Here is a 22054-nt window from a genome sequence, read left to right on the forward strand (position 1 = left end):
ATTATTTAAAATACGGGGATATTAAATCCCACATTATTTCAAAGCCAAATAAGAAACTCAAAGATAGAAATCAAAGAGTTTCATACCGAATATATAGAAAAACTATAAAAGTTTCAGCAGATTGTAGCGCATGCTAAAACACATGGTTCAATACTAGGGCAACACTTGTAGCAAAGGTGGGTAAAGTTCTGATCACTATTGTTTTACATTATGGGAAATACTAAGAATAGTGATCAGAACTTTACCCACCTTTGCTACGAGTTGCCCTAGTATTGAACCATGTGTTTCAGCATACGCTACAATCTGCTGAAACTTTTATAGTTTGCTATATATTCGGTATGAAACTCTTTGATTTCTATCTTTGAGTTTCTTATTTGGCTTTGAAATAATGTGGGATTTAATATCCCCTTAATTTAAATAATTTTACATTGTCGAATTGAAGCCTTTTGGCTCTTTATTTTAGTACCTATTTATACTTTTTCAGAACCTGGCTAACTATTATGCTAGAGGGGGGGGGCATCAAATCTTTGAGTCGTTGAGGTGAGACATGATCCAAAAAGGTTGGTAACTATTGCTATAAGGATAGATTGAGGGTGTGTGGATTGCAGACATTGAATGATAGGTAAAAAAAAAGAGGGGATGTGATAGACACATTGAAGTTACTTAAAGGGTTTTATAGGACTGATGCAAGGGAAATGTTTCAGCATTTGGCTAGAGGGTGTAGAATAAGAGATTATCTTGGAAGTTGAATAAAGGTGTGGTTAGTAGGGATGTGAGGACTAGATTTTTCACTTGGAGAGTTGAATGAATGGAATCAGTTGCCAAAGTCAGCTGTGAGAGCTTTGTTAATGGGATCAAGGAGTGGTAAGACAGATTGAGTGGATAGTTTGGGTCTTTGAACTCCATGGAGGTGCCTGTACACTTGACCAGTGTAACCACTATAAAAAATTTTATACTTCTGTATTTGATTTCTAGTCAAATATCATCTACTCCAGTTGAATTTCCACATTTTAGGTTTTTGATGTTTTTCTACCTCAAGTATTGATATGTACTCTTGACTACATCCCTCTTGAATGTTTTCCACCACCATGCTATCAAATATGGAAGTATAAAAAATTTTATACTTCCATATAAAATTTTTTATACTTCTAATCAAATATCATCTCCAGCTGACTTTCCACAAGTCAGGTTTTTGATATGTTTTTCTACCTCAAGTATTGATACTGACTCACTGCTGGCAGTACACACCTTTACACACAGTCCATCAAAAGTGGACTTTAAACATCCCTTGTGAATGTTTCCTACCACCGTGCTGTCGAACGGTGATGATAATCTATCACAGCTTAATCTGGCTAAATATTCTTTAAGACTTGTAGATCATCTGAAGTTGATAACAACATCTGTTTAAATATTAATACCTTGCTTAAAAATGTGATCCCTTAACACAAAGGTAGAAGGCTTGGTTGTAATGAATGTGAAGCATTCATTACCTTGTTACATCACATAAGTTTGTAAAACATGACTTCCCTTTAAACAAACCAATGCTAACAAGCACAGAGAATACAACTTATCAGTGCAATTCTGTATCCTAGCTCTCTCCAAAACCTTGACTACAACTCCAAATATACATATTGGCTTATAATTTGTAGTCTTATGTAGCCTTTGTGAAGTGGAACAATTTCATCTTCCTTCTAGTGTCACCCAAGTTCCACTTCTTTGGAACTTGTGTGACACTAACTTCCTAAAACATTACCTTAAGACATGGTAATATATCAACAAGCCTTAGTGACATCAAAATTACTAGCTCCTCATCAGGGGTGAATATTTAGGGTGTGCAAGTAGTGCAGTGCTCATCCACCAAATTGCAATATCACCAATATTATATTTTTGCATTTATTCCAGTTAAAGACTCCCCTAATTGTTTCCAGACTTTGCACGAATCCTAAAAGTAAACACAATATACTATTGCTTCATGAAAAGGACACTTTTTGATGCATAAACATTGCATAACATTTGTGTTAATAGCCCTGGTGTGCATTCAAAATACATACACCTTTGAGCCCTATGAAAAAAATACAGTATAATAGAGTGACATCTGTGTTGGAAAAGGAAATGGTATTGCGTTCCACTAGTTTTAAACCATTCAGATAGCAAGGCAGGGTGAACTCTGAAACAATAGCATCTAGAGGCTGTGATTGGTTGTGTCAAAAAATCCAATTGAACATTATTTGTCATGAGCTGCTGTTTTTATTTTCAGAGTTTCATCTGTTTTGCACACATGAAGTGTGAACTGATGTGATAGGCAAGTTTTTATATATAATATAGACAAGTTTTAATATATAATTTTCAATAACTTTATAACTTTTTTTAGCCCATATTTACAATGCAAAACAGTATTGTAGTCGAAGGAGGTAAGCCTCGTCCTCCTCCTCTTCCAAATTTTACACCTTTAATTCAAATATACTAATGATTTTGAAAGCATATGGTGTGGGGTAGAGGTGGGCAAGACAGGATATTTCATGGGGTGTTGCTACAGACCAAGGAGCACAGAGGGTGGGGACCAGAAGATGTTTAGACAGTTGAGTTTGGCAAGTGCAAGAAGAATGATTGTTATGGGAGATTTTAACTACAGCAGTATAAATTAGGGAGAGGAAGATGCATGAAGCAATAAGGGAATGGAATTTCTAGAATTCTTGAGGGACAAATGTCTTAGGCAGCATGTAATAGGGGGAACAAGAGGTTCAAGAGTTTTGGATTTGGTCATAGCATCAGAAGAGTTTATAATAACTGAGATGACATCTCTCCCACCAGTTGGAGAGAGTGACCATATGGTTTTGACTTGGAAGATGAACAGACATGCAGGAGTATCAAAGAGACGGGAACATATGTGGAATTATAAGGCAGGTGATTATAATATTAAATATAATCACCTGAGTCTTAGACGTCAACTTGGGGAAGTTTCATGGAGGGAGGAATTGGAAGGACGGGATATCATTAGTGCTTGGGAGATTGTGAAGGAATATTTGTAAGCAGCAATAGTAAGCTGTATTCCACAGGTGAAGAAAAGGACACAATTTGGAGTAAAGTGGATGACAAACAATTTTTAAACAGGAACTGCATGCGAAAAAGAGGCTATGGAAGAGATATAAAGAGACAGGTGAAGAGAAGATGCAAGAAGAATATAAGACACTGGCCAGGAGAGTGACTAATATGGTAAAGAAGACAAAACTGGAATATGAGAAGAGATTGGCCTTAAGATCCAAAGAAAATCCTAGGGAATTTTTTAGCTATGTGGCCATTAGGAGGAGATTAAATAGGAACTGCATGCGAAAAAGAGGCTATGGAAGAGATATAAAGAGACAGGTGAAGAGAAGATGCAAGAAGAATATAAGACACTGGCCAGGAGAGTGACTAATATGGTAAGGAAGACAAAACTGGAATATGAGAAGAGATTGGCCTTAAGATCCAAAGAAAATCCTAGGGAATTTTTTAGCTATGTGGCAATTAGGAGGAGAGATGACTGTGGAAGAATGATATTGTGGGATAAAAATGGGAATAGAGTGACTGATGCAGAGGACATAGTGGAACTGTTCAATGAACACTTTATTGGAGTATTTCATCCTGGAGGAGTAAATTTTCATACTAGAGAGAGAGAGATAGGGCACGTTTGAGGTTTAGAGATGAAGGAGGAGAGTGTGTTCCAAATACTGAGTACTCTGGATGTCAGAAAGCCGTAGGACTGGATGGTATTTCACCACGAGTTTTGAGAGAATGTACTAGAGCAGCACTTCCCAAACTGTGGGCCGTGGCCCCCTTGGGGGCCGTAGGTTTTGTTGAGGAGGGGGGGGGCATGAAATAATGAAAACAAATTTTAAATGTTTTAAGACTAAGTAGATTTTTTTTTATTTTAAAAGAAATGTATTTAACTTTTATTATTTATTTTTTTGTTATTTTTTATATTTTAATGGAAAAATTCACACATTGGTGTTGGTTCACAAACTTTGCTTCCTGCGTATTTCGGCGCTTAATGAATGTTTCATTTCAAAGCAGTGGTTAATTGTATTTACTTCGAATGCTCTCCAGGGAAGCTCCAAATCTTCCTGTCCCTTTCATCACGCATTCGTAATCAGGGACTGTTGATATTGACTTTATATACATATCAAAACTCGTTTTATATTATCACTGTCATCCGAGCTAGTTTTCTGTTATCAATAAAAGTTTCGCATATGCTTCACATATGAAAAAAGCTTAAACAAGTTCATCTGGGGAGATAGTAACTCTCTTGCAGTGGTAAACAACACCCCTCCCTAACAGCCACTATACTGCAGAGGCAATAAAAACAAGTACTTTTATTATGCCAGTGAATAAGGTATGAAGGGTCTGTATAATACATTTCTCAACAAATAGTGCAATTAGAGACAACAAAACCATATGTTGCATGGGCAAACACAGTATCTATCTAACTAAAAACTATTCTTATTAATTAGATGTGTGCGAGTTCGATTTCCCAAGGCAGCAATAAAATTCAACTGAACATGTTAAAATTCGTAAAAGTGTTAAAACTAAGTAATCTATCTAACTAAAATTATATTTAGTTAGATCTAACTAACTATCTAACTAACATTATATATATATATAATGAATATTATGGCAGTTTCACATATGGAATTCGGTTGAAGAGAGTTAGCATTTCAACTCAATTGTCAGCTATGCTTTTATCTTTCGGTTGCGCGATCTTTTATTAATACCACACCAATCATATGCACGTTTTAATAACCCTGCCTTTGTTGTCTGTTTCGCGTTAGGCTTAATTACCGTAAAGGGAGAAAAGTCACAAAAGAGAAAAATTTCCTGGTCCTGGGATTCCCTTATTCAGGTAATATTCACTAATTTCATGTTATCGGTCTGTGGTGTGCCAGTATCGGTAAGTGGTGATATTATTCGATCTATTCTACGTTAAAAAATTTAACCCTGAGATGGATAAGTGGCTGATAAAAATTTAAAAAAATTCCCGCGAACAATCAGAAGAAGCAGAAACAGACTCAAAAAAAGGACAATATTTCATATTTTACCGAACAGCCCGCATCGTCTTCAGAACCAAACGGTAAGAGGCAAAAAATGTAATATATGCATTTGATTTTTGCAATATTCGCTGTGTATGTTTTGTATTGAATATAAATACAATAAATATTATAATAATATATCTCTATTACGATTTTTTTTCGAGGGGGGCCCTGAAAAGTTTGGGAAGCGCTGTACTAGAGAAATGACAGCGCTTTTGACCCTTTCCCGCAGCCAGACTTTCATTTTCAATGCAAGTCTGGCTGCGGGAAAGCTGCCCAGTGAATGGAAGAAAGGTAAGATAGTGCCATTGCATAAAGGCGGAAGCAGACTGGAAGTGTCTAATTATAGGCCAGTTTGTGTGTCATCAGTAGATGTTAAGATCTTGGAGAAATTAGTGAGGGACCGTATACAGTATTGGGCAGATGAAGGTAATGTTATCTGTGAAAGTCAACATGGATTTGTGAAGGGGTGCTCTTGTTTTAGCAATATACTAGCCTGTTATAATAAAGCTACAAGAGCAGTAGATGAGGGGAAATGCATATACTGCCATTTTATTGGACTTAGCGAAGGCATTTGACAGGGTACCACATGATAAGCTGATATTTAAGTTGCAGCACATGGGTCTGGATGTCAGGTTGGGCAACTGGATTCAGGATTGGCTGTCCGATAGGTATCAGTGTTGTGTATGGTAGGGCAGTTTCAAGGAGGCAGAGGGTTACAAGTGGGGTCCCACAGGGCTCAGTCCTATGACTTATATATTATTTAACCATTATATCAATGACATTATCAGTGGATTGCAGGGGGATATTAAGTTGTTTGCGGATGATGCGAAGCTGGGAAGGGTTATTAGTAATAGTGCAGATGTTGTAGCCCTGCAAGAGGATTCGAATAAGCTAGATAGATTGGCAAATGAATGGGGATGCCAGTTTAATGCAGCAAAATGTAAGGTCTTGAGGTTTGGGACACATCGATGGGACGCTGCATACTTTATGGGAGGAGCTATACTGGAGGAAGTAGGGGAGACAAGAGATCTGGGGTTAATGATTGATAGAAACCTGAAATTTAGAGGACATATTGCAAAGGTGGTAAAGGTAACACAGAGGATTGCTGCAATAATGGAATAATACAACGGAACGATAACTCAAAAGAGTTATCATTCCGTTGTATAAGCCTCTGATCAGCCCACACTTAGACTATCGTTCTCAGATTTGGTCCCCAGGATTTGAAGGGGATAAATTAACTGTGGAAAGGGTACAAAGGCAGATAACAAAGACAGTTTCAGGACTGTACAATGTTAGTTATGAGGATTGGCTGAGAGAATGTGGATTGCAGAGTTTGGTGGATAGAAGGAGGAGAGGTGATATGATTGAGACTTTTAAACTGTTGAGAGGTGGTTACAGTGTTGACACTGGTGAGTTATTTTGCTTGGTTGAACAGTGGGAAGGAGTGATGACAAGGGGACATTCCTGGAAGTTACGAAAGGAAACTGTGAGCAAGAGGGTGAGGAGGGGTTTCTTTGCATGGAGGGTGGTTGAACCATGGAATGCATTGCCTGATAGAGTGGTGAGAGCAAGAATGGTCAATGAGTTTAAGGAGTGATATGATAGACTTTGTGTTTCCAAGGAGGGACCACCAACGATGAGTCTTGATAGACTTTGTGTTTCTTAGGAAGGACCTCCCGCGATGAGTCTTTTGATTCCATGGAGGCCTGAATAATAATAATAATAATACCAACCAAATATAGCATTCTTCTTCATTATTGTTTTCTAATATACAGTATCATAAAAAGCACATTGTCCCCCACTCTGTGCGTTACAATTAATTGATAAATTAAAGTATTCAAAGTTATGCTACAATTAACTGCATTAGATCAATTGAGATGAGCACTGATGCACTCTTAAAACTTTCATACATCAATAAAAATAACTGCAATCATATAATCAAAATAACGATTTTGTAGCACGGGTTGCATAAGCCACAACAGCACACCCAACCTGGCACACAATGCCACTGCTCCTCGTCAACATAATTACTTGCTCATCAATAAGCCTTCACTATTTCCTCTACACTTGAGCTTCTGATTTCAGACTGAGGATGAAACACCCTGTTAAACTGCTCACCTTGACCATGTGCTCTGAAGAACTTACCAATCTCCCACTTTCATTCATCATCATCTTACTATAATCATTCTTCTTTCTGCTTGCCACATATTGAAAAAAAAACTCCCTAGGATTGTTCTTGGTCTTATTTGCTAATTTCTGCTCATACTGGACTATTGTTGTCCTTACAACTGAACCACCTTCCGGACTTGCTCTTTATACTCTTCATGCAACTGATTATTACCACTGTTCATCTTTTGCTGCCTCCGCAATGCCTCTTCCAGATTTCATGCTTAATCCTTTCATTCATCCATTTGACACCTACCTCATTTAGCCTTTTGACCTTCTGAATACATCATACTGCTCTCTCTGTGTCAGTTCACAAGCAGCATTTATTTCCAAGCTGCCTCCTGAGCTTCTCAAAATCACCACTTTGTAATTCCACATATATCCTTTCCTCACAGAAGTCATCACAGTTATTCTTAATGCTATCTCTCTTCATTCCAATCTATATTATAAAATTAAAATCACCTATAATGATCACTCTTCCCTTCTGGTTCACTAACCCAAGTTCTTTATACATTTCTTCCTCACTACCCAGCACACTTCCTGGCTTATAGCAACATCTAACTAAATCTCTTCCTGTCAACTTCCACATCACATTATACTGGCTCAAAACCACCATTTTCCTCTTGCATCTCTACAGTGGGGAAATAATTCTCCTGCAGCACTCCCATCCCCTTCTACTTTCTATTCTTGCAAAAAACATTGTACCCTTCCATTTCTATTCAGGATATCATCTTCATTCAACCATGTTTCACTTATTCCAACAATTTTAGGTAAATCAACTCAATGAGTGAAACAGTTTCATCTCTCTTATTTCTGATACTCCTAGCATTTGTAAATAAACACAGCAAGTTCACTTTTAGATCTATAACCAATCCTACCTAAGAAACCCAATGGTTGTGTTCTCCCCACACCAACCCTTGCCAAATCACATTTATCACCACTTATCCCATATATTTCCTCAGACTTACACCCCCCACATCACGATCCATTCTACTCATACAATGATTGTCCCCATACAGACATTCACTACTACTACTACTTGCATCATCCATTCTGTCTATGCCATGTCTCACTATTCACCTGACTCATCCCCATTTCCCTGTCCCTCTTGTATTTCCATTCCCTCTTCATCTCTTGTGCCACCACTATTATTTCCATTACCAAGAACTTCACAGTCTCATCTTCCACTCTCTTGATCTTTCACTTCCCCTCTTACTTCCTCTGATCTCTTGATCACATCACTCACTGCACTTCTAGCAAGTCTGTAGCTGACACTCAAATGCAATCCGTCACTTCTACACAAATCCATTCTTCCTTTAAATATAAGCCACACATACTGCACTCCTTTCTCACACATCTCTGCCAGCATACCATTCTTGCTTGCTTTCTGTTTCAACTAAATGTCATACCTTGGCAACACACTGACAACATTTCCTGCTATATAGTTATTTTTCACTCTCCTTGATAACCTCCTGATATCAACCCTTAAATTCTCCTCATGTCTCACTAAATCATTTGTTCCCAACATCACTGCTCATTTACTTCTTAAATCCAAACCATTAATTAGCTTGCACATTCTGCACCCTGGAAAACAGACCTTACGGATCCTCTGATTAACCTAGAGCCGTTCTGTTGGTTTGCACAACCTGCGTGTAAAATGTTTGTGCCCCTCTTCCATTAAAAATTAAAAGATCCCGAAGTACGATAGCACGTTATGTTACTGCCTGGGTTCATTGCACCCCGATACGGAACTGGCCTGGATTAACCACACCTCAAATAATGGAAGCTGCACACATCACTATTCTTGAGTCATTTATCACCTCATTTTCTATACTATCCTTCATTTTATCGTTTTGCACTCTTTCATTTCTTTCCAAAAAATGTCTAATATCACTATGCATATTTCTCATTCTGAATTCGTTCTTCAAATCTTGCATTCTAACAATTTCACTCAATGTTGCTCACTCTCATCCTGCCTTTCCTTTCTTCCACCTCTCTAATTTCTTTCACTTCCAAAGTCTCACTTGCTACCATTCCATTATTCCCAGTCTTCTGAATTACAATTATGCTTTCATTCCTTCAGCCTGTTTTGCATTAGCTGATAACTCATAATCCAAAAAAAAATATTGCAAATTTTACAAATCCATACCTTCTCTATCTCCTGTTCAGTCTCTCTACAAACACAACTTTCACATTTCACACAAACATGTTACATTGACAATATCAAACCATTCTCATAAAATAACATTCCATCTTCATGCTCTACAGCATGCAGATCTCTTTCATCTCATCATTTTGTTTCGTTCAAGAAAAACTTCAAAATTCGTTAAAATAAAAGTCAATAACAAACTCAAAAGGCCCAACAATCACAGATACATTATCATTATAATAAATTTAGTCTAATCCTTTATCCAAGTGTAAGCAAACAAAGTTTGCACCTGAAGTATCTTAGGACTAAGACAACTTGTGGTAAAGGAAGATACTTCAGGCGCAAACTTTGTTTGCTTACACTTGGATAAAGGATTAAACTAAATTTATTATCATCCAACCAAGTGGGAAAAAACTCCCAACATCTATCTCTAAATCCAGAGCAATTTAATAATGTGGTACACCTTTTGGCAACTTGTATAGGTAAATATGACTTCTCCATTGCTTCTGACTTAGTATCACCATTTCTGGGTCTGGCTCCCACTGACAAGACCTCAATAAAGGTTGAAACTGGTCTGGGTAGTGGCCCTTCCCTTAATGCATAGCATTATATATGTCTGCAAGGTGTACTTTGCATTATGAGAGATACTGAGAAACGGAGTGATGAGAGCTTGGTCCACCTTTACCACGAGTTGCCTCAGTCCTGAAGATACTTCAGGCACAAACTTTGTTTGCTTACACTTGGATAAAGGATTAAACTAATTTATTATAGTCTAACCAAGTGGGGAAAAACTTCCAATACATTACCATTATTATTAACATCTGACCTCCATGAGGCAGACTCATTGTGGAAAGCACACACCATCACACGCAAAGCTCATCCAAACTTGCCTTAAACTGATTCAATGTATCTACATTCAGAATACACTCAGGCAATGCATTCTACTCAACAACCACTTTCCATGTAAAGAACCTGCTCCTCAATCTCCTACTCAAACACTCTTGTCCTGCCCTCTCCCACTCCCATTCTACGAAAAATCTTCCATGTCAACCTGATAACCCCGAACTAGCTTATATGTATCAATCATATCCCCCTTCCCTTCTCCTATTCACGAGGCTCTGCAGTTTACATTCTCTCAATCTATCCTTGTACTCCACATTCGAAAGAACACTGACCACTTTTGCAAATCTTTGCCAGACCATTCTAATATATCCTCATGACCATGAAAACCCAGACCAAATCTCATCATCATCATCAAATAACTGACATGTACCCTCTCGGGGTGTAAAGAATATGATAATACTACATAAAAAACTAATATCATTACTAACATCTTATCAACAATTTTCCTCCAAATCAATCAGTTAACTGTAGAGACTCTAACATTATTAGATCTCATATTTCTGTCTCTTAAGGCACTTTTTACTGTATCAATCCACTTTTCCTTGATCATCCTCAGGGTCTTTTTACTGACAACCTGGCAGAGAACACTTGTTTTGTTAATCTTTCCTCTCCTATACTGTTTAAGTGAGTATACCACCAGAGATTAGCTCTGCTAACACATTCCTGGATGCTAACAATGTTAAGTGCTTTCCTGATATCCTTGTTTTTAATATGATATTGCAATTGATGCTATTTGTTTACACCACTAATCTTTTTCAGGACTCTCACAGATATGAGAGAGTGTTTTATTTCTAACCCAGCTCTCAGATCCATAAGTTAAAATTGATTTGAACATTATCTTGTATACAGATAATTTAGTGTTTACTGTATTTATTTGTTTCTGTCTTATTCCATATAAATTTACTCAGCTGACTTCCTACCATACCAGCTTTGTTGATTCTGTTGTCTATTTCTATATTTAATTTAGCATCTTCACTAAAAATCATACCTAAGTAGCTGAAATGTTTTACTTATTCTATAGGTTCTCCATTCACAATGCAGTTGATAATTTCAAAGCTTCTGCTTATTTTCCTTGTCTCTGTCTTGCTATTGCTGATTTTCATACCAAATTTATTACAACACACAATCTTGCAGACTTGTAATGGATGTATTTAGAAGTATAACATCAGCATAAAGTAAAGAGCTGACATTAACATCTCCAATTTTGATATCAAGTTTAATACCACTTTCCTTCATAATGTGATCCATATAGATAATGAATAATAGAGCAGATAATGTACATCCTTGTCTGACACCCGATTTAACATTAAATCATCATCATCAAATTCCAGATATATACTCTCAAGGGGTGTACATAGTAATGCATGAAAAATTTACATCATTACCAACTTTCTATCTACAATTCTATCTAGCGCCTCCGTAGCGCAATTGGAAGAATGACGGTACATTGCGCCCTTCGATTGGAATAGGCCTAAGTTCGATTCTCGTCGCGACGGGAGGAATCTTTATCTAGTCGATTTCAATCAATGGTGAGTTAGCCGATCTCATACGGAGGTAGCAGGGTTTTTTCTCCCGGAAACTCGGGGTTTTTCATCCCGCATACATACAAATCGGCCCTTCAGAACACACGCAATTTACAGACAAAAATTACTATTTGTGGTGGTGTTGGAGGTGGGCGGTAGATTAGATAGCGTTGATTCGTAGTAGAGGTAAGGTGTAGAGACAGTTGAAGATGTCCTCCCGCGATGAGTCTTCGGACTCCTTGGAGGTATTAGGAATAATAATAATAATAATCTTCCTCTAAATCAGTCTGTTAAATGTCAACACTCCAATATTATCAGGTCTTATATTTCTGTCTTCTAAGGCACTTTTTTACTGTATCAATCCACCTATATCTTGGTCTTCCTCTGGGTCTTTTTCCTGCCAACCTGGCAGAGAACACTTGTTTTGCTAATATTTCTTCTCCCATTCTGCTTAAATGACCAAACCACCTGAGATTAGCTCTGCTAATGCATTTCTGGATGCTGACAATATCAAGTTCTTTCCTAATATCCTCGTTTTTAATATGATATTGCCATTGATGCCATCTGTTCATGCCCCTAATTCTTTCTTAGCACTCTCATATCTGCGGTCTCTAGTCTTTGGTCAAGTGTTTTACTTCTACCCCAGCTCTCAGATCCTTAAGTTAAAATTGGTTTAAACACCATCTTGTATACAGCTAATTTAGTGTCTTGGCTAATTTCTCTCTAATTCCATATAAAGTTATTCAGTTAACTTCCTACCATACCAGCTTTGTTGATTCTGTTGTCTATTTCCATATTTAATTTACCATCTGAAGATGGGAAGGGTTATTAGTAATAGTGCAGATGTGGTAGCCCTGCAAGAGGATTTGAATAAGCTAGATAGATGGGCAAATGAATGGGGGAGGGGGGGGTTGGTTTAATGCAGCAAAATGTAAGGTCTTGACATTTGGGACACATCAATGGGACTCTGAATACTCGATTGGAGGAGATATACTGGAGGAAGTAGGGGAAACAAGAGATCTGGGGTTGATGATTGATAGAAACCTGAAATTCAAGGGACATATTGCAAAGGTGGTGAAGGTAACACAGAGGACTGCTGCAATAATGAGAAGGACACTGACCTGCAGAGATAAAAGAGTTATCATTCCGTTGTATAAGACACTGATCAGACCACACTTAGACTATTGTTCTCAGATTTCGTCCCAGAATTTGAAGGGGATAAATTAACTGTGGAAAGAGTACAGAGGGAGATAACAAAGACAGTTTCAGGACTGTACAATGTTAGTTATGAGGATAGGCTGAGGGAATGTGGACTGCAGAGTTTGGTGGATAGAATAAGGAGAAGTAATATGATTGAGACTTTTAAACTGTTGAGAGGTGGTTACAGGGTTGACACTGGGGAGTTCTTTTGCTTGATTGAACAGTGGAAGGAGTGATGACAAGGGGACCATCCCTGGCAGTTACACTGTTTCCTTCCATCCCTGGAAGGAAACAGTGAGCAACACGTTGAGGAGTGGTTTCTTTGCATGGAGGGTGGTTGAACCATGGAATGCATTGCCTGATAGAGTGGTGAGAGTGAGAACAGTCAATGAGTTTAAGGAGTGGTATGATAGACTTTGTGTTTCCCAGGAGGGACCTCCCACGATGAGTGCCTATTTTCATTGTCTTTGTCTTTTTAATGCTGTCCTTTATACCATATCTATTACAACAGTTATTCAATTTAGTCAGGGAATCTTGCAGACTTGTAACAGATTTATTTATAAGTATAACATCATCTGCATAAAGCAAAGAGCTGAGCATTTCTGGTCGAATATCACTTCCAATTTTGATATCAGGTTTAATACTACTTTCCTTCATAAAGTGAATCATATATTATTATTACATCACACCTCCAGGGAGTCCAAAGACTCATCGAAGGAGGGCATCTACTCTACAGCTCTTCGTCTCACTGCTCCACCAACCTTCATCATCTAACACCAATGCCATCTACTGCTGACTACCACCACTAGTACTTTCACAGACAATATGTTCATTATATAAATAATGAATAAGAGAGGGGATAATGTACATTCGCGTATGACACCAGATTAACATTAAACCATCTTCCTGTACTTCCTTCAATTCTAACTGATGACTTACAACTCAAATAAAGACTAAATATTGCTTGATATAATGTCCCATTAACACCATATAACTATAGCATTTGGAATAGCTCCTCTCTTCGCACCTTGTCATATGCCTATTCCAGATCTAAGAAACTTAAATACAGATCTTTGTTATATTCCCATGATTTCTCAACTATCTGTCATAAAGTGAAAATCTGATCCTGACAGCTGGCCTGAATCCAGCTTGTTCTTCACAAAGCTTTTCTTCCACAATCCTTCTCAACCGTTTCTCAAGTATACTTGCATAAATCTTACCAAGAACACTCAGTAATGAAATGCCTCTCTAATTCACACATTCAGTTTTATTTCACTTTTTATATATGGGTACTATGAGAGCTCTACTCCAATCATCTGGAATTTGTCCCTCTGTCCAGGCCTTCTGAACTAGGCAGTGAAGCCACTGTACTTGAGCATTTCTGGTCGAATATCATCTACTCCTGCTGCCTTCCCACATTTCAGGCTTTTGATGTCTTTTTCTACTTCAAGTATGGATATGTATTCCTGACTGCATGCCTGATCAGTGTTTTTTACCACTGCGCTGTCATCACTGCTTGTTTCATTTAGCAGATTTTCAAAGTAATTACACCATACTTCAAGGATATCTTTCTCTCCTGTTTTCATGTCACCATTATCATCTTAATTCCTTTTACAGCACTCTTTCCTCCACTTCTTTGCTTCTTCAACAAACTCAAGAATATCTTGCCACCTTCTTGACATTTATTTTTTAACTTCTTGCAAAAGTCCTCTCATAACTTTTGTTTAGCCAGTTTTATGCAGTTTAGCTTTCTTACATTTGTCTCTGTACTCTCTAAAAGCACAAGTTGACTTATGTGCCAGGAACTTTTGATATGCTTTCTTCTTTCCCCCCCCCCCACTGCCTCTTTAACTTCCTGTGTCCACCATGGAGTTCTGATTTTTCTATCCTTGCACACAACCTCACCACATGCCTCTCTGGCCGAATCAATCAGGGTTTTCTTCAATGCTTGCCACTGAATCTCCAAGGTTTGGTTCCTGTTCTCAAACTCTTTCATTTTTTCTTGAATAATATTTGTATATTTTAGTCTACAGTTCACATCGGAGAGCTGCTCAACTTTTATTCGCTTTAAAACTTTCTTATATGTTATTCTTTTCAATATGAAATTCAATTTTATCCTGCTGAAGATTAAACAGTGATCGCTTCCAATTTCAAATCCTCTGTACAGTCTGTTGTCCTGCACCAGGGAGAAAACATCACTATCAACAATAACATAGTCAATGAGACTTTTCTTATTCCTTGCCTCTTCTCTCCATGTGAATTTGTGCACATTTTTATGTTGGAACATGGTGTTAGTAATAACCAGTAGATGACCTGAGCAGAAATCCAACAAGTATTTGCCATTATTATTAGCTTTGCTCTTTTCTCAAAATTTTCCCAAAATATTTTTGTATGTCTGACAATCATTTCCTACTCTGTTATTTAGATCCCCAACAAGGACCAACTTTTCCTTTTTCATTTTGTTAGTAGCTTTCTCTAAAGCCTCAAAAAATTTCTACCTTAGTAGAACCTTCTGGGGACCATAGGCACAAATAAGTCTCATTGTTCTGTTCCCCATTCTCATATTTGCCCACACTCTACTTCCGACTGCCTGTCATTCAAAAAGAGTAGCCTCGTATTTAGTGTCGAATACTATGGCTACTCTTTCTTTTCCTTGATTGTTATTGGCTGAATATAACATTTTGTATTTATTGCTCAGAAAGATCATTAAGAACTTTAAACCATTTTCCCATAATTTCTTCAATTCTAACAGCTGACTTTCACTTCAAGAATAAGTAGTGCTTGATATAATGCCCCACTGACACCATACAACTATAGCGTTTTGAATAGCTTTTCTCTTGGCACCTTATCATATGCCTTTTCCAGATCCACAAAATTTAAATACATATCTCTGTTATATTCCCACAATTTCTCAACTAGTAAAGTGAAAATATGATCCTGACAGCCTCTATTTGGGCTGAATCCAGCTTGTTCTTCACCAAGCTTCTCCTCCACAGGCCTTCTCAACTGTTTCTGAAGTATACTTGCATAAATCTTACCTTGAACATTCAGTAGGGAAATACCTCTGTAATTCTCATATTCAGTTTTATTTCCCTTTTTATCGATGGGTACAATGAGAGCTCTATTCCAATCATCTGGAATTCGTCTCTCTGTCCAGGCCTTCTGAACTATGCAGCCACTGCAAGACTTTTATGGAGGTATATACCTCCATACTTGAGCATTTATGGTCGAATATCATCTACTCCAGCTGCCTTTCAATATTTTAGGCTTTTGATGGCTTTTTCTACTTCAAGTATGGATACATATTCCTGATTGCATGCCTGGTCGAAGTAATTACTACATACATCAAGGATATCTTTTTCTCGAGTTTTCATGTCACCTTTATCATCTCTAATTTCTTTTAGAGCATTCTTTCCTCCATTTCTAAGCTTTTTTCAACAACCACCAGAACATCTTGATATTTATGTTCTATATTCTTACCAATGTTTTCCCATGACTTTTGTTCAGCTAGTTTTATATTTGTCTCTGTATTCTCTAAGAGCACAAGCTAACTTATTTGCCAAGAACTTTAGATATGGTTTCTTCTATCCTTAACTGTGTCTTCTTACCTTCCCGTGTCCACCATGGAGTTATGATTTTTCTATCCTTGCAGATAACCTCACCATGCCACTCTGGATGAATCAATGTTTTCTTCTGGATTTTCCACTGAATCTCCAAGGTTTGGTTCCTGTTCTCAAACTCTTTCATTTTTTCTTTAATAATGTTTGTGTATTTTAGTATACAGTTCACATCTGACAGCTGCTCAACTTTTATTCGCTTTAAACGTTTTTTTACGTCTTACAAGTGACCGAATATGTGTACAATAGTACAATACGAGATGTGACCAAATCCTTACACAATGAAACCATAATATCTTTATTTATGCACATCAAGGTTCTCCACATCATTGCTATTATCCGATATGATGTCTTCACAACTTGTGCAATGTGGCCCCTGAATTTCAGGTCCTTGTCCATCAACACTCCCAAATCTGTCATCTTCTCTACTTGCTTTAAAGTTTCCCCACTAAGCTATCAAAAAGAAACAATATTCTACATGTATCTTCTTTGTAATATCTGACCATGACTTTTTGTTTAGAATACAGGCCTGGTTTGCCAAGTGGTTTGCGTATCCACTCTTTAGCCAAAATGCTATGGGTCGAATCCAGCCATGGGATGGATGTTTTTGATTGTCTGTGAAAATACCAGTGGTGATGGTGGGTGGTAGATGGCGTTGGTGTAGTTGCGGCTTGTTGTGGTTGGATTGAGTGGTGTAGACAGAGTTGTAGAGTGGGTGCCCTCCCTTGATGAGTCTTTGGACTCCCTTGTGGTGTCATATAATAATAATAATAAAAAAATAATAATTCTTTCAAACATTGCTTTCTACATTTTCTTTTATATTCTCTAAGAAGATATTTTGCTTCACAAGCCAGAAATTTCTTGATTACATCTTTTTGGGAGCTGTTTTTTTTTTTTTTTAATTTATTTTTTTTAATGTTCCCTACCACTATGCAGTTCTTATATTTCAATCCATACTGAGAAATTTACTGCATGCTTCTCTGGCTGAATCAGTGATTAATTCTTTTCAGGTTTTATCTCTAGGTCCTAAATATCTTACATTTTCCCCATCATTATTTGTATAATTTAATGTATAGTCACATGTGAAAGTGGCTAAATGTTGCTTCTTTTCAAAATTTTAATGAACATTTTTTTTTACAAGAGGCTCATTATTATTATATCAAGGTCCCATGGAGTCAGACTCCTCATTGGAGGTCCCTTTGTCATACACACGGCTCATCATACTGTGCCTTATATACATTCAAATTCTCTGCAGACACTATGCTCTCAAAGCATTCCAATCATTCACAACTTCCCATGCGAAAAACCTAATTCTCACTCCCTTGCTCATACCACAGATATAGGGATGACCTCTTGTTCTACCAAATCCCACCATTTTAAGAAAAGCCTCTCCAATGTTAATCCTATAACAACCCCTTGTGAATTTGTACATGACTGCTCTTCCTCCTATCCACTAGACTGCAAATTGCATCTTCTCAACTTTTCTTCATACTCGACATTCCAGAGACCAGGAACTACCTCAGTCAACTGCCTCTGGAGCTTTTCCAATATCTCTTCATCCTTTTGAAAACCAGGTGATCAAATCTGTGCACAACAGTCCATATGTGGCATAATCAAGGCCTTATACAATGGAACCAGAATCTCTATTTTCAACTAATCAGTGCCCTCCACACAATTTTGGCAATGCATCCTCTCTAAATTTCAGTTCCTTATCACCCCAAGATCTATTTCCTCCATCTCCAACAATATATATATACACCCCATCAAGAGCACTGGAGGCCCAGAAAAATTACGGCTAATTTAAGGGTCCCAAACAATAGGATGGGCCCTAGAGCACATCTGGCCTTTCCAGCCTTGGGAAAAGTGTAAGTACAGTCCTGTCTATATCCCATATTTGTTTTAAAAATTTTAAAACCTTACATTTTGCAACAATGAACTGATATCTCCACTCCCATACCCATTCACTCAGTCCATTCAAATCTTCTTGTAAGGCCACAAGATATTTACTTCCCAACTTTGCATCATGTACAAACCAAATATCCCCATTCAAATCTTTCCTAACATCATTAACATACAGGTTAAACAGCAATGGTCCTAAAACAGACCTCTGAGGCACATCACTGGTGACCTTCCTCTTCTGCAATATTGCTCACCTCATACACAACTTGTTGATACCTATCAGATAACCAATCTCCAATCCAATGCACTAGTCTAATATTCAACCCCAAAAACCCATCTGCTCTAGCTTGACTATCAACTTATGTGGTAAGTTGACAATCAAAAGCTTTTGCAAAATCTACATATATAACTGTGTATTCATCTTCCTATTCCAATGCAGCTGTCACCTTATTGTAAAAAAGTAAGTAGATTACTAAAACATAATCTCCCCTTAGCAAATCCATGCTGTCCATCAAAGATAATACCATTCTCAACTCGATGCTAGATCCTGGTTCTCACTAGTCTCTCCAACACTTTAATCACAATTTGATGCTTGAGTTCTGTCACCTCCCTCATGAAGCAGTACAATCTTCCTTCCATTCCATTGGAACTTTGCCCAATGTGAAACTCATATTAAACAAATATGCCAAGACAGATAGACTCCCTGACACATTCCTTACGTGTCAGGAATGTCAGCTGTAAATATGTAATGATATATCATCAAGTTGCACAGCTTTATTAACATCAAGTTTGCTTAATTCTCCAAATACCTTTTGCTTACTCAGTCAGTCACTCTTCCTCCTCATCCACTGCTCTCAAACTCTCCACAATTTCACATTCACAAGGATGAAGGTGATGGGATGATAATTTTTTATTGATATGATATGAGAATGTCATCTTTTAATCCCATCGACTCCTACATCAAACTCATCTAAAGGCTTTACTGTTTGTCTTAGTTTAACATCAAACACATATATTATTGGAATTTCCTCTTCCATACTGTTTAACTGACCATCGCACCCTGATTAGCTGTACTCACCTATGCTTGAATGCTATCGGTGCAAGTTACTCTCAGATATTTTAAATTCAATTCTGCTACTGACAATCTGTTTCATTCCCTGAATTTGTCTCAGATCACTCACATGTGGCCACCAGTCTTTAATGAACTGTTTTAATTCTAATCCAATTCTCAGAACCAAAGTTAAAACTGCTTCTAACATTGTCTTGTATACTGCTAGTTTAGAGTTTGGCTAATTTCTCTCTCATTCTATATAAATTTACTCAACTGGCTTTGTTTATTTATCAATTTCCTAATTTATTTTGCAATTCTTACTATATTATTTTACTTGTTTACAAATTCATTGTGAATGTGATTAAAGTTACAGTAGTTATTCAATTTAGTAAGAGTTCAATAAATTTGTATTGGATTTATTTAGAAGTATACTGTAGCGTATTTATTTAGGAGTATATGCCATCATTGCATAAAGATCCAAGTTTAATACCTATCATTCTGATATCAGGCTTGATTACACATCATGAATGAAAGTAATCCATAAAAATAATCAATAACATTGGAGATGGCATGTACTCAACTTACTTTGTATATCTTTACAGTAGCTTGCTCAATTCCAAAAGAGGACTAACAATATAGAAGTTTTGCAAAATTTCCCATTTTACAATATAATTTTTGAATTTTGAACAGCTTTCTCTTGACATCATAAGCTTTCATAGATTTACAAACTTAAACACAGATCCTTATATTTCCATGATTTCTTGATTATTTGTTTTTAAATAAAAATCTGATTGCAATACTCCCTATTTATGGTTTGAAGTCAGCTTGTTCTTTGTCAAGTGTCTCTTCCACAATATTCTTATCCCCTTCTCAAAGAAACACTATATGGGAAAATTCTTCTGTAATTCTCATTGTTTTGTTTCACTTTACAGATAGCGCCACCATAGCTGAGTCGGAATAGATGAAATCCATTGGTTGGAAAGACCTGGGTTCGATTCCTGTCCATGATATGAAGAACCTTTATCTGGTCTTTTTCGAATAAAGGTGAGTGAGCCAGTCTCATACGGAGGTAGAGGATTTTCTCACCTGGAAACTCATGTTTTTCATTCCTCAGTACAGGCAAACCAGCCCTGTGAACACGCACATGGATTTACAGCCATGAATACTTACGACCCAGCCATAGGCCTGATTTGTCAGCTATATGCTGGTCCCAAGCCCAGATAAAATTGGGAGAGGGGGGGGGGGAGAGAGAGAACAGAGAAGCAATGGTGAACTACCCTGTAAAAATCTCACCAGAAACACTTCGTGGCAAGAACACTGCCTACAAAGTTACTAAGAGTCGGACACAACTGAAGGGCTACTATGAGCTCTACCCCAATCAACTGCCATTCAACTTGATCAGGGCTTCTGAATTATGCAGTACAGTCAAAATACAAATGTTACACTTACATATTTGGACATTTCTGCTTAAATATAATCTACAGCTGGCTTTCCACATTTCAATCTTTTTTTTCTACATCAAGTATTGATATATACTCTTGATTGCATTCCTCTTGAATGCTTTCCCAATGTGCTGTCACTTTGTTTCATTTAGCAAGCAATCTTTCAAAGTACTTACAACAGGCATCCAGAATATCTTTACCCTTTATTTTGTTTTATATGATCAAATCTTATATAATCAAGTGTGCATTTTTAATTATATAGTGTAGAATCCCTTCTACAAATTTGACAGTACTATTGGTTGTATTGAAACTTATACACTTTACAAATTTTGTTGCTGCCCCACAAAACTCAAGTAGTTTTCAAACATGCGAATGAAGACTAAAAATATATAATATTGATGTAACAAAAGCACATCGGTCTGTGATATACTGCGTGCAGAAAAAAAAACTTCACTTTTACCTCATTTATAGATAACTGAGTACACAATCACATTTAGGGCTATTCTTTCATGCTCGATTGCCGTTGGGGAAAAAAAAAAAAGTATATATTTCAGTTGCATCTCTCTCCAATCCCCCCCCCCTTTGTTTATATATAAAATGTCATTACATAATTGATATGATTACTTATGTGAGGAGAAAAAATCGGGCTAACATTAGATCTGAATAGTATTACTTAAACTTGCTTTCGACGGCACAAAATTGTTACAGAGAAAAAACTTGTCTTGAATTGTCATCAAGAAAAATCAACCACAAAGAACAACCTTGAGTTAATACACTACAATTAGATATCAACTACTAGTCTGATTATGCTATTACCTTTACTTTCCAAAAATTGCTAATAAATATGGTATATATTCCAACTGATATAATTAACAAAATCACGTATTTTTATGTTTAGTGGCAGTTTTGGTGGCCTAAAATAATACAATGATGCCTTACAAAATCAGATGACAGTGAACACCCTAACAAATGAAAGAATACCGGTACCGGAACGTATGTTACGTCAAAACGGAAAGAATAATCGTTTTCCTCAAACCT

General features: G+C 37.1%; 1 protein-coding gene across 2 annotated transcripts in view; it reads right to left on the bottom strand.

Moving 5' to 3' along the window:
* Positions 1-21981, bottom strand: part of LOC150105223 (uncharacterized) — a 281122-nt gene extending 259141 nt beyond the window's left edge. Inside the window, exon 1 of one of the 2 annotated variants that reach the window (XM_090395542.1) lies at positions 21833-21981. The gene's annotated coding sequence lies outside the window, so the exon portion shown is untranslated. Of the gene's footprint in view, positions 1-21668; positions 21786-21832 lie in introns of those variants that run through there. The other variant, XM_090395543.1, reaches the window with a different exon arrangement.
* Positions 21982-22054: the final 73 nt, after the last annotated feature.

Source organism: Typopeltis vanoorti, chromosome 7 (assembly GCF_054136105.1).
Source record: "Typopeltis vanoorti isolate ZY-2024b chromosome 7, IOZ_Tvanoo_1.0, whole genome shotgun sequence".
Lineage (NCBI taxonomy): Eukaryota > Metazoa > Arthropoda > Arachnida > Uropygi > Thelyphonidae > Typopeltis > Typopeltis vanoorti.